The sequence below is a fragment of the Acanthochromis polyacanthus genome, chromosome 1 (assembly GCF_021347895.1).
Source record: "Acanthochromis polyacanthus isolate Apoly-LR-REF ecotype Palm Island chromosome 1, KAUST_Apoly_ChrSc, whole genome shotgun sequence".
Taxonomy (NCBI): Eukaryota; Metazoa; Chordata; class Actinopteri; family Pomacentridae; genus Acanthochromis; species Acanthochromis polyacanthus.
This window is the reverse complement of record NC_067113.1, coordinates 24,048,772-24,061,588: the sequence shown is the minus strand read 5'-3', so window position 1 is coordinate 24,061,588 and position 12,817 is coordinate 24,048,772.

Here is a 12,817-nt window from a genome sequence, read left to right as displayed (position 1 = left end):
ATGCAACGAGGTGCATAGATCTTCCTCGGCACAAGATGACTTCCCTCTGTTGCTAAGCTGTCAGCTGTGATGAAGAGAGTCAACAATGTCTGCAGGTGTGAGGCAGTTAAAACCAGACCAAAGTACTTCCCAACAACAGCATTAAAAGCATAGCCTCAAAGGAGATGGAGGTGGGTGTTTTTTGTTTTTTTTTTGAAAGGAAGGAGGTTACACTGCTGTCCCGGGGAAACGAAATGAGCACAGTGTGTGACAGGTTTGGGAAAAGAACAGGGCAGTGGGGAGGAGAAAATGAGCTAAACAAGGTAAACTGAGAAAGCGGGGAGACTGTGAGCTGGAAAGAAAAGGGGGGATAAGTGGCAGAAAAACAGGGTGAGAGGAGAGCGAGAGGAGGGCGAGCTACTACACAGGGAGGAAGAGGGAGAGGGAGCGAGCGAGAGGAGGGCCTCTTTGTGGATCATTGGCAGATAATGGGCTCATTAGGCCCAACGTAGCTTTAAAAGGCTCTGGCTCTCTAAACAAACAGAACAGGCACTGAGGAGACGGACTTAAGGGCCCGACATGGAGAGAGATATAATGAGGCCCTCCGCCCTCGTCCTACAGAGCAAAGGAAAGCCTACCAACTGGCTGCCCGCTCAAAATTCCCCAGCGATCGGCCAACCTGCTCCAACCCTGGTTGCTCTCATCTCTTTAACAAATGGACCTCCACTGACTCTCTATTACACTTTGCTATGGCTCTTTGTTTTTTCGCATTTGTTTTACCTAGGGTATGTTTAAAAGTGTGTCTCTTTCACTCCGTCTATACTACCACTGCAACTGCATGGTTGAGGTTAGTAAATAAGGTTATGGTTAAGTATTGTAGAAATATCAGGTTTGGTATTGGAGTTCGGATGAGGTTTGGTTCTGCATAAAAATCTAAATGGCCAGTTGTGTTTTCCAAAAAAATAGGTGCAAGTTAAGATGGATGATGGGCATTACTGAGCATAGTTTTTGGAAAATTGTGGCATGAGCCCACTTAGTCAGAGCTTTATGAAATGAATCATTATCTATTGTGTTTGCACAGGCGTAAACTAACCGTGACATCACCCGTTGGTTTCAACGCCGAGAAAATGGAGCCGGGATTTTGCTACTTCCTGGTCGCCGTTTTGGATTTTTTGGAGCCAGTGACGTTAAAAGCATCATCAAACAGACTGGACCGGAGAGCAACTAGGGGCAGGATTGGCTGAGAACTCTCTTATCCCGCCCACGTTTTACCGCAGAGGCTTCTGTTGCTGTCTATCAAGTATAGCCACGCCCCCTGGCTCCGCCAACTTTAACAATTTATTTCAAATTCAGTATTGATTTATTTTAAGATCGGCCACCTGATCTCTCATTTTGACCATGAAAACTAACGGGAAAAAAATCCTGAGCTGTCGAAAATCATTCTATCAAATTTTATTTTTTCCAAAAATGAATTGGGGTCTATGGTAAAAAGGTTTTTGGAGCCAACCCTAGCGGACAGCGTGATATTGCAAGTTTTTTAAAACTTCCGGATGGGCTTCAATTTTGGAGCCAGATGCTACGTCCACTATATATACAGTCTATGGTTTTGCATGGTCTTTTCCCCATTTTTCTCCATCCACCTCTTAGATCTTCCCTGTGACCACTTTTTCTAAGTTATTAGTTCATTACCTGTATTCAAACTAAGACTCAGTTTACTCATACTAAATCCTGATCAAAACCTATTTTAAAGGTGGAGTATGCGATCCTAATCCAATGAACTTTGTCAAATTTAGCAAATATCTCCTCATGGTCCATTAGCTGTCACTTTTAAATGTGTGCTGAACAAGAATTGGTTTGCGCAACACAGAACGAGGACAAAGAGATTGATAAAGAGAATGGGCGGCAAAGAGGGCAGTGTTAGTAAGAGACTGTTGAGGATGCAGTCATAGAAGACCCTTCCCCAACTGAAATGTTAAAACAGAAAGGAATGCTTTCAAATATCCGAAAACATTATTGCGGCTTTAGATCATTTGCTCCATATGCTACCTAGTGTAGACAGCATCATAATCTTGTACACAACACTTCTCATCTCCCCCTGCTCCACTTGGTGGTTTGGCCCACACATCACCACCAACCCCCCAAGTCTTAATCACTGTAGGCAGTTCTGTTTGCTGGTGAGTGGGAAATACTCATACTGACTCATGCGTTAGATCCTTAAAAAGCACCTGGACTCGGTCACCTTATAACGCAGCCAACATCGTACTGTATACAATCATTGCCGCATTAATCAGTCATTAGGCTCAGCAACCCAGCGGCACTGTCTTCATCGAAGCTCTCCCCGAGGAACAATACTGCAAAGAAAAAAACCCTCGAGTGATGCAAATAAAATGTTACCGAGAAGTCAGAAGAAATGTGATCTGGAGTGTTTAATGCTTGTGGTAAAAGGGTGCTGTTCCAACAAAGAAGTCTGTGGGAAACTCAAATTCCTATTAAGCAATTGGGATGTAAGCTGCATTGCCAGAAGGGGATAGGCCTTCAGTTGTGTTCACTCAGATGCCACTTACAGTAAAGAACCATCTTTATTCAGCAACTGCTTTGGTGAATAACATATTCCGTTAGAGGGCCAAATTGATATTGTATGACAGCGCATGCGATTGAAGTGCTCCACTGCAGCATGCTATTAGGTACCACGGCTGTAAGCAATAACAGAGCAGTTTGCCTTGAACTCCTTTGTAATCAACTCAGGGAAACGTTAACACAGAGCACAGCCATCCAAGCATTGAAACTGCCACAAGATTTATAGTGAGAAGAAGTAAAGAGGCTGCTGTCTGGTTCTCCAGGAAACCAAAGTATCTTCCATTCCCATTGCAGAATGTTTGCCTTTGTTTGCCTTTATTAATACCAATATATTACACTGTGAAAAGCAGGAGAGCATTACTTGGAAGGACAGAAGTGGGGATAAAAAAAATGGAGGTATTGTAAAGGGGGGCCGAGGCGGATTCTGTTCATCTCCAGCTGCTACCCTGCTCATCACGCTGAGAACTAACATGAAACACACTCACGCTACGGCCTCCTCTCACACACATCTGACATCCATTAAGGATACTGATGGAGGACCAAGCCTCTGAGGGGACTTGCGGTCCCATCTCTCAGCTTCTCTCATAGAAAAGAAAGAAAGGAAGGGGGAAGACAAAAAGATTGAATGAAGGGGATATTTTTGACAACTAGAGTCTGGTCCAAACTTGGACTACAATGCATGTTTTTCTCCTGTGGGGACCCAACCAGTTCAACATGTGCATATATTTTGAACTGAGCTCATACAGCAAAAAATGTGGACATTTTTCTATGCAAAACACATTATTTCACCATGGGTATTTTTAGCAATTTTGACCACCAGTGAGAATTCAAACTATGTATCTGTCATATCACTACGATACGATAAACTGTGAAAAAGAAGTTTGAATAGGTGAGTCACTGGAGCAGTAACATAAAATGACTGCTTTTCCGGTGATCAAAACATGCTACTAAACATAATTTGGTGGCCCTAATCTGCTTGAATACATCAGGTAAAAATATTTAAGTAGGCAATAAGCAAAATACATAAATAGACAGAAAGTATGCATAACTTCAAACAGTTCTGCACACTCTAGAGTATAACCTTAGTTGAGGAGTCCCCACAGGCACTTCTGTAAAAACATTCCAAAGCTGTCCGTGGGATATGTCTATTCCCTGGGTGCTTTCCCCCCACTCAGATAAGTCAACCCTGACAGTGTGAAACATCATCTGAAAACACTGAGGACTGACCAAACACATGTAGGTCTCCACGCAGGACCACAGACATCCTGAGGCCACAACAGTCACCTTGTAAATGACAGCCAGATCTAAAGAGAAATTTCACTCACGGACAGTGTTTCAGGCATCACCGTCGTGCTTATACAAGTTTTATCATCCTTCCTGGAAGACAGAATAAAAGGCAGATGATCCCAAAGCAGACTTTAATGCACTTCCAGGACATGATGAAGATGAAACAGACACTACTGTTCAATAGTTTGGGGTCACACAGGCAATTTCATGTTTTCCATGAAAACTCACACTTTTAGTCATGTGCTAACATAATTCCACAAGGGTTTTCTAAACATCAGTTAGCCTTTCACCACAATTAACTCACACAATGTAGCATTGGAACACAGGAGTTATGGCTGCTGGAAATGGGCCTCTGTACCTTTATGTAAAAATTCCATTAAAAATCTGCAGTTTTGAGATAGAATAGTCATTTAGCACATTAACAGTGAATAGACTATATTTCTGATTAATTTAATGTTATCTTCATTAAAAAATATATTTTCTTTCAAAAACAAGGACATGAATTCAAAGTGAATACAAACTTTTGAACAGCAGTGTATGTGTACAAGTTTGCATAGATATACATACAGTGAATGGTTTGGAGTTGTAAGCATGATTATCCGCTGTTTTGTTGCAAGGTAAAAAATGAAAGCAGGTGCAAAGAGTTCACCTAACTCTGTTCAGAGGTAAACACATCCACCAAGCAGCACCTCATAACTCGTAATTTGTTGGTTTATGGAAGTGTTTTTGCAGCTTACTTCAATAAAACCTCACAACAAGACAAGTCAAGACAGCAAAACTCCAGAATTCACTGTATTCAGCCAATAAGCATTCCTGCACCTATGACACCAACACTGTCCCTAATCTTAGGATAAACAGGCATTGTATTTTACACAGCAGTGATAGATATCAACTAATTTAACTCTCAACAAGAAAACAAATAAGGATATTTTCCCAAATGTCTTTTCCTCTAATATGCATCTTTTTCAAAGAAGACAGAACAAGAAGAAGACTTTAGCAGAGGAAAGGGGTGTTATTAAGTGTGTTAACTCAAGATGCTATTTAGAGGAAATAAGATAGAAAGGGTGTTTGTAAAAATAAAGTATCACAAGTTCCTTCTCAGATGTGTTTAAAGCTGAGTGAGAGGAACATCACCCTGCTGTCTCTTCTGCTTGTTTACTTCAGCATGTTGCCCCATAGGGCCACCCCACATGGACCCCCCCACACACCGACCCACAGCCCACAGCACAGTCAAACAGAGGGATAAAGAGAAGGATAGTGTGAAAGAGAGGAGAGGCACACCTCATTAATCTTCCTGACACTTTCCTCTCTATGGCTGTCTGTTTTACCAGCAAGTTTACTTTTACGTGGAGGTGAAAGTGACAGATACTCAAAACGGCTGCCTTAAAATGCAAAATGTTCAACGTCACCCACAAGTAATAATTTACACAGTTTGTAATTTGCTTGCTGTCCTATTTTCTGAACTCTTCCATGCCCTTTGCATTGCTCTAGTCTCTTAAAATGGAATTCCCAATATGTTTGGACACTTTCTCCTCAGTCTCCTGGCTAGCACGGTGGAGAGGGGGGCCAGTCTATTATGAAATGCTGTGACAGCACATCAAAACTTTACCTGACAAGTTTCATTGTCTAAAGATGGCCTTCGTGAAGTGCACTGACTCACTCACACCAAGTCATTTCACTCAAGTGAAAGAGTTCTGTCTGCAGACACAAACCAGGCAGGCAGACATATAAAAAAAAGGTGTAGCATGTCTTTTTTGTTTTTTGGAGTTGTCAGAAAATCTTTCAACAAAGCCATGAGCATTTTGGGAAATATGCACCATCTAACAAATAGAAAGATGAACAGATCTCAACGAATTGTAATTACAAAGAGGTTTAAAGGCAGCCAATGGAGACTGTAAGTAGTCACTGTTCCAGAGCAAGAAATAGTCTGGCACGTAACTCCTCTGAAAGCCACAGCTTGTTATTTTCACTCATTGTTTTCAGCAGATTAAACACACAAGATAAACCATGTTAATGACAGAGCTTTAGAGGTGCTGGCAGGTAGTTTTCCTGACCTTTGGGTTGAGCCAGGCTCGCTGTTTCCCCTTGTTCCCAGTCTTTATGCTAAGCTAAGCTAACTATTGCCTGGCCCCAGACTAAAACTGAAACACAGAACTACAAGAGCGGTATTGGTCTTCCTGATTAAATCTCAGCCAGAAAGCAAAGAAGTGAATTTGCTTGTATGCAGCTCTTACCTGTCCATGTTTTGAATGAAGTCTTTTGTCTTTGAGGTCTCTGAGACACCAGCATGCACAAAAAAAACAAACAATAGACCTGATTATTAAAACGTCTCTCCAGTAGGAACACATTGTCAATTAAAAACCACCATATAAAGTCATATTTTTCTTGACAACCTCACATTTGGTCATGCAAACAAACACACTAACAGCAATCAGGCTCCAGTATGGAGGGATATCAGACTTGTGATTTGTAGCAGGGGGCCTGAATGACAATAGGTCCAGGAGCCCTGGAGGAGACTGTTAGGGGCAGCGTGACCAGGAAGCGTCTGCCATGTGCCGGAGTCAAGGCCCCCAATCACCCACATGAAACCTGGAGAGCAGACAGCTGGGGTGGGGGTGGGGTGGGGGTGTAGGTGGAGCCACTGGCCTGACCTCGGCTACAGGCTGCAGGGACGGACGGAGGATCCCCAGACAGATCAGCCGGGGCTGTGATGTCTCCTTTCTTTTAATCCTGCCCTGTTGGTGACCTGCATGTATTCCTCCTTTCCACTGCATTTCAACCAAAAGCAGCCTGGTTAACACTAGAAATCCCATCCCTGAGCCCTTTGGCACATATATCTCTGCATCCCAGAGAAGAGCCACTTGGCACTAATCCCTGGTTTACAGACACTTTTGGTATAACAACGAGGCACTAGTGTGCACATTACCACTTGAATCTGGGATTTCAAGTGTTGATCACCAGCCTTTATCAGGGACAGTGCTCACATTCCTCAGAAATGGTCCTCATTTCAAAATGAATAGATAGTAGCCAGAGCCACCTGGCACAGTTCTGGGAGTAAAAAAAAGGCAAAACCTGGGATTTCTAGTGGTAGATTCCCCCTCCATTTTCCTCAACAACTACCAGCTCCTCCTCTGCAGGACCCCGTTGACCGCACCCACCGATCCCCACCTAAAAAACTGCTGCGCTGCGGTTTAATCACCCCTGGATGTAGGTGGAGGAGTGTGGGGGTGGAGGTGAAAACCACACATTACATCATGTATTTACTTATCCAGGGTAGCTAGCGAGTGACATGGAGAGTGGAGCTGGGGTGAAAGGTGAAGGATTCAGGAGTAAATGAGTCATGACCAAAACCAAAGGGTTGGATCCTGGGGACAAGCTTGCTTAAACACCAAAAGGTACACAACACCTCCACAAAGACGCTGACATATCTGTGGTTGGAGCGTAAAACTTTTCACCTGAGGTTCACATGATTGCTACAGACAAATTTCCAAACTAATCCTCAGAGACTTCCCAGATGTACGCGTCTTGAACATAACACCATAATGTTTCCCAGAATACAGAGTAAGCACTTTGAGATTATTTGCTATTAATGACAACAATTAGGGGCTCAGGCTTTTGGTAGCCTGCCAACTACTGTTTTAACATTTTTCCCTTGCTTGCAAGTGGAATTTGAGCTCTCTAAATTGCTTCCCTTTAGTAACAATGCAGTAAACACCCTCCAATCCCCTCTCAACCATCTGTGCATGGTCAACATCACCTCAGTAACTGCTAGTGACATGTGCCGCAGATTGGCCTTGTAGTGCATCCAACTGCCCCACCTTAGCGAGGTGGTGCAGTTAAGAGAGACCAAACAGACCCCGAGAAGGCAATCTGCAGACTGTTCCATTTACAGAGTGTGGGATTTCTTTCTTGCAGAAGGGGGGGGGGGGATCCTTCATCTTGTTGCAATAAGTATCTAAGAGAGGGTGAAATAGAGGTAAAAGAAAATAATGAAGAAAAAGGAAAGTATGAGGATAAAAGTAGGGATGGATTTCTACTCATTCGTCTGCCATGTCCCAGCAACCTTTGCCTGTCTGTTGGAGCGGCAATGGCTCGCGCGGAGACATCAAGCACATTCCAAGAGTCGGCCCAATTACGGGCAGATGAGGGGCAGTTCTCTTTGTTTAAGAACAAAGCCAGAAGTGACACAACTGGTCTTTAAAGGGAGCTCTCACAGCCACGGCCGAGGGGAGGGGGAGGGAGGGGAGGGGGAGGCCAGTGGGTAGGGGAGGTGACCAGCTGGTTATAAATATCTATTTGGTCAGTTACTGGAAGGAAAATTTGCAGTTTGTTTGTCATCCACTCATCCAGGTGGTGGGCCTGGTGGTTGCAAAACATCAAGAGAGAGAGAGAGAGAGAGAGAGAGAGAGAACGAGAGAGAGAGAGGCCAACCTGTTTGAGTGTGACTGCCAGAGAAGAGGAATTTGACTAATTCTTATATGAAAGCCACATGTCATCCTCCAGTGTAAACCTGCAGTGAGAGAAAGCTCTTGGCAAGATAGCATTGCAAATTTAACCCAGTAATTAGTCTGGTCATACACATTAGCTATTGCTGCAATGTGAATTAGTCTTGCACTCATAATTACGTAATGTTGGAGCAAACATTAATGACTATCACCTGGAAAATTTCAATATCAATGTGCTCATGTTGAGTTGATTAAGATTGTGGAAGATGTCCATGAAGTAAATTTTAAGCACAATCACAACTATGACTAATGATAAACTTGTTTGAGCTACAGATAGTAAAGAATTGCTGCAATGACTCAACTTTTCCTGCTGTTCAGTATTACATAAACCTATGTTTTGAGTATCAAACATAATTTTCCCATATAGACTAACAAGGTGCCTGTATAATGTTTCATTCTGCTTACCTTCAAGTCCGTTTCTAAAGGTGGCAGATTTTCAGAACGGACATAAACTATCAAACCATCCACAGAAACATCACAAACACTTCTCAAATGTCCATTTATAAGTTCAGTCTGCTCTAAACTGACATCATTTCAACAAAATACAGCTGTGTTTTACTCTATATGCTGCTTCCACATAATGCTCTTGCCCTCAGAAAATCCAAAGCTCCTCTGGAAGCTGAGTTCTTTGTGAGAGACAACATTTTTTTTACAACCACCTTTCAAGCCTACAGGGGGTGTGAATTTGATACTAAAAAGACAGAGTTTGGGTGGAGTAACACTTTAATAACGCACATTGTGCAAGTAGTTGTTGATGGCCAGAAGCACAGAGTATTGGACTGCAGAGGGGCGGGACGAGCTTAAAGTTTAATTCCCACTCTGCAGTAAATTAGAACACAGCAGGGTAATGTCTGTTTATTCCAAATACAGCTGCCTGGGCCTCTCTCCTATCTCTCTCCCTCTCTTTCTGTCCCCGCAGACCAAACCACGGCCCCAGGATCACCTGGACCAGCAGTATACACACAAGTACCGCTGCATGAAAACACACATGCACTTGCATAAGCAAACAGACAGGCTCATGCATGCGTGCACGTATATTCAGAGATGTAAACACAAACTCATGTTGCACTCGCACACAGAGATGTAAACACTCTGATTAGTGCTGTAACAGATACTTTACAAGTAGATTTCTGAGTTCAGTGACACCAAAGATTCTGGGATGACACTAAGCAGAGAGGCAGATACTCTGTGGCTACTTGCATCATTTTAGATTTCATTATAGGGGACAATATATTTGTCTTTTTGTATCTTATCATCAGTCATGTGACATATTTTTAAAATAGAAAATAAAGCATCTATAAGGAGAAATTGGCAGAGTGGAGGTTTATTTTTTTCTCTTTTGTCCATTCAGTGACTAGAAAGGTGTTTGAGAATATAAACTGAATCCCTTCTCTAAAAGTAGCAGGCCAGCTGGCTTGTTGGCATTTGCTTTAAAATGAATAGGTCTTTGCTGTCCTCTAGCGAGAAGCTAAGCTACTGCATGCTGTGAGCGCTAAAAAGCAGGAAGTTGTTCCACCAAAACCTGACTGCAAGTGCAATTATCCTCACATCCCTACTTTATTTTACCTGCTTATTTTACTGTTTGAAATATAGGCCCAGTTCAACTCATACAGTGTAGTTTTCCCCTGACCATAAAAGTGACTGCAGCCCCTACATCATGGGACTGAAAGGCAAGCAATACTTCAAAATGGCTTCATTTCATTCATCCATCCATCCATTCTCTCTACACCGCTTTATCCTCACTGGGGTTGCGGGGGGCTGGAGCCTATCTCAGCTGACTCAGGCGAAGGCAGGGGACACCCTGGACAGGTCGCCAGTCCGTCACAGGGCTACATATACAGACGAACAATTTCATTTCATTCACGACACTCATATTTTAAAGATTATGGCACCTAGGATCATTGCAAAAGAACACCTAAACCTTAACACCTGAACAAAATTGGTGTGGAAAAAACAGATATGTCGACATTTCTAATCAGTGCTAGTTAAAGTACTCTATTGTAAATGTTCCCAATATGATCTTCACAATGTGCGCAAAAGGAAAAACAGCTCACTTGCAACCCGTACACCATGATGCTGCCACCTCTACAAGTACAACATGAGAGCATCAGATGGCGCAGTGTACGTTAGGAGAAAGGCAGGAGAGGCTCTCAATCCAAGAAACTTGCGTGGCACAGTGAAACACAGAGGTGGCAGCATCATGATGTGGGGATGAATGTCAGCAGGCAGGGTTGGTCGTATACATCGAGTTGAAGGCATCATGAAGACAGAGCAGAACATTCACATCTTGCAGAAGTCGATGTTACCGAGTATGAAGAAGCTATTAGGGCATCAGCGAGACATTTTCCCGCATGATAACAACCTGAAGCATTCGGCAAAAAGACCAAGTAGTGGCTGAACAAGAAGAAGTTTAAAGTTTTGGAGTGGCAACCACAGTCTCCAGACTTGAAACCGATTGAAAACCTGTGGGAAATCCCTAATCACTATCGGGACAAGTCCACTCATTTAAAAAAATGAAGAGGAGCTGTGGAAAGACTGTCAGTCAACCTGGTCAAAAATTACTGGAGACATCTGCAGAAAACTGGTAGAGTCTATGCCTCGCAGGCTGCAAAAAGTCATCAAGCAGAAGGGATACCCTACAAAATACTGACATGACTATATTATTGGTAGTTGTTAAATAAAAATGTGGTTTGAGCCCAATTTAGGACTAATTTTCTTTACATATTGAAGCACAAAGAAAACGGTCATAAGTTTAGACCACCAGGAATTTAGAAAATATTTTCTTTCTCTTTAGTTATGTGTAACAAAATTTCAATTGTGATGTTAATAAATATGAATTTGAATGGGTAATTCACAGTAAATATGTCAAGATTGTATGGAATAGTTTGATGCCATAACATTCAGTTTTGCACTTTGGTCTAAAGTTTTGGCCACCACTGTATTCCAAGTACCTGCTACTTCAAGAGGTGGACCAGGTTAATTTGATTTAAATATTGCTTAATTTAATTTGATTTTTATGGGTAATTAGACATATTTTGGGCTGGTTTATAATGATTATTTCACTTTAGTAGATCACTTGTACTGTATTGTGTTTTTATTGTTCGTTTAGATGTAAGTGTTTATGTTTGACCTATTGTTTTAACTGAACTGATCAGAAAGTGTATCTATCATCTTTTGTTCAATGTTTTGGGCTCTGCTAAGAGTTGGTTTGATCAGCATAATTAATTTGCCCTGTTGTTTGGTTGCTTACAGGCTAGCTCTCTTCTTTTGACCTCTTTGATAGGCCTGAATTTAGAAGGGGTTTTGCAGCTTTGCTGTCATTTTTGGGTGAAATAAAAATCCTGTTTTTTTTTTAAACTCACCTGCGAGTCCTCATGCTTTACAGCTCAGTCCCTCACACACTTCTTTGTGTTGTGTTAAACCAACCCATAAATGGGCAAGTCTAATTTTATTAAAGAAGAGCCTCTTCAATAAAATGGGAAACATTTTAATACTGTAAGGGCCTAAAGTGGCAATTAGTCACATAAGTCACCATAATTATGGGCCAAAACATTTGGATAGAAGCACTCTTCAACTGCTCTTCAAATGTATTGTAGCTAAACGATTGACTGCTGCATTAAAAAAGCTCTTGGACAGGAAGTGCTTTTCTTTAAAAACTGTAGCAGTTTATATAGCATTTCCTGTAATCATCCTAAATGTCAGGCTTCAGGCTTGATTATGTGGAAAAACTTCAGATATTTTTTAGATATTTCTTTAATGACAGAACTCATTTCGAATTCCTATCACTGAACGACTGTATATACTGTAGAACACATAGCTGTTAATATTTCATTATGTATTTAAAATTTCAACTACCACATATTTATTGTTAGTAACTAAATATCCCTAACAGAAGAATCTACAAAATTTCCTTTCTTTAATCTATTGTTTAAATGCATTTGTTTCTTTTTGTTTGTGCCTAAGTACTTTATTAACAAAGCATAAAAAACAAAGTCAAATTTCTTGTATGTCCGAATCAAAATCAGAATCACTTTTATTGTTAAGTAGGTTTCCACATAAAAAGAATTAGACGTAGTGTATCGGTGCATAACAGTAAACACTAATTTTGTAGAAAAACGTTAGAGATGGTTAAAAAGATTTTTAAAAATCCAAGTGTTACAAATCAGTAGACAGTATGCGTTACAAGACAAATAAGGAGCAAGTCAATACAAGAGCAAGTGTAGCAAATTCAAGGAATTATAAAAGAATAAAAGTAATGAAAGTAAACGTACTAAATAAAAGGGAAACAAATAAACATATTCAACAATAACAATAACAGCAATAATAATAAACATAACAATAAACATAAACAATAATGATTATTTATTTATTTATTTATTTATTCATTCATTCATTCATTGCAGATCATCTCTTTCTGGAACACCTTTTAACCAATCGTAGGTTTTTGTCTCCATCTCGCGTCCAATATG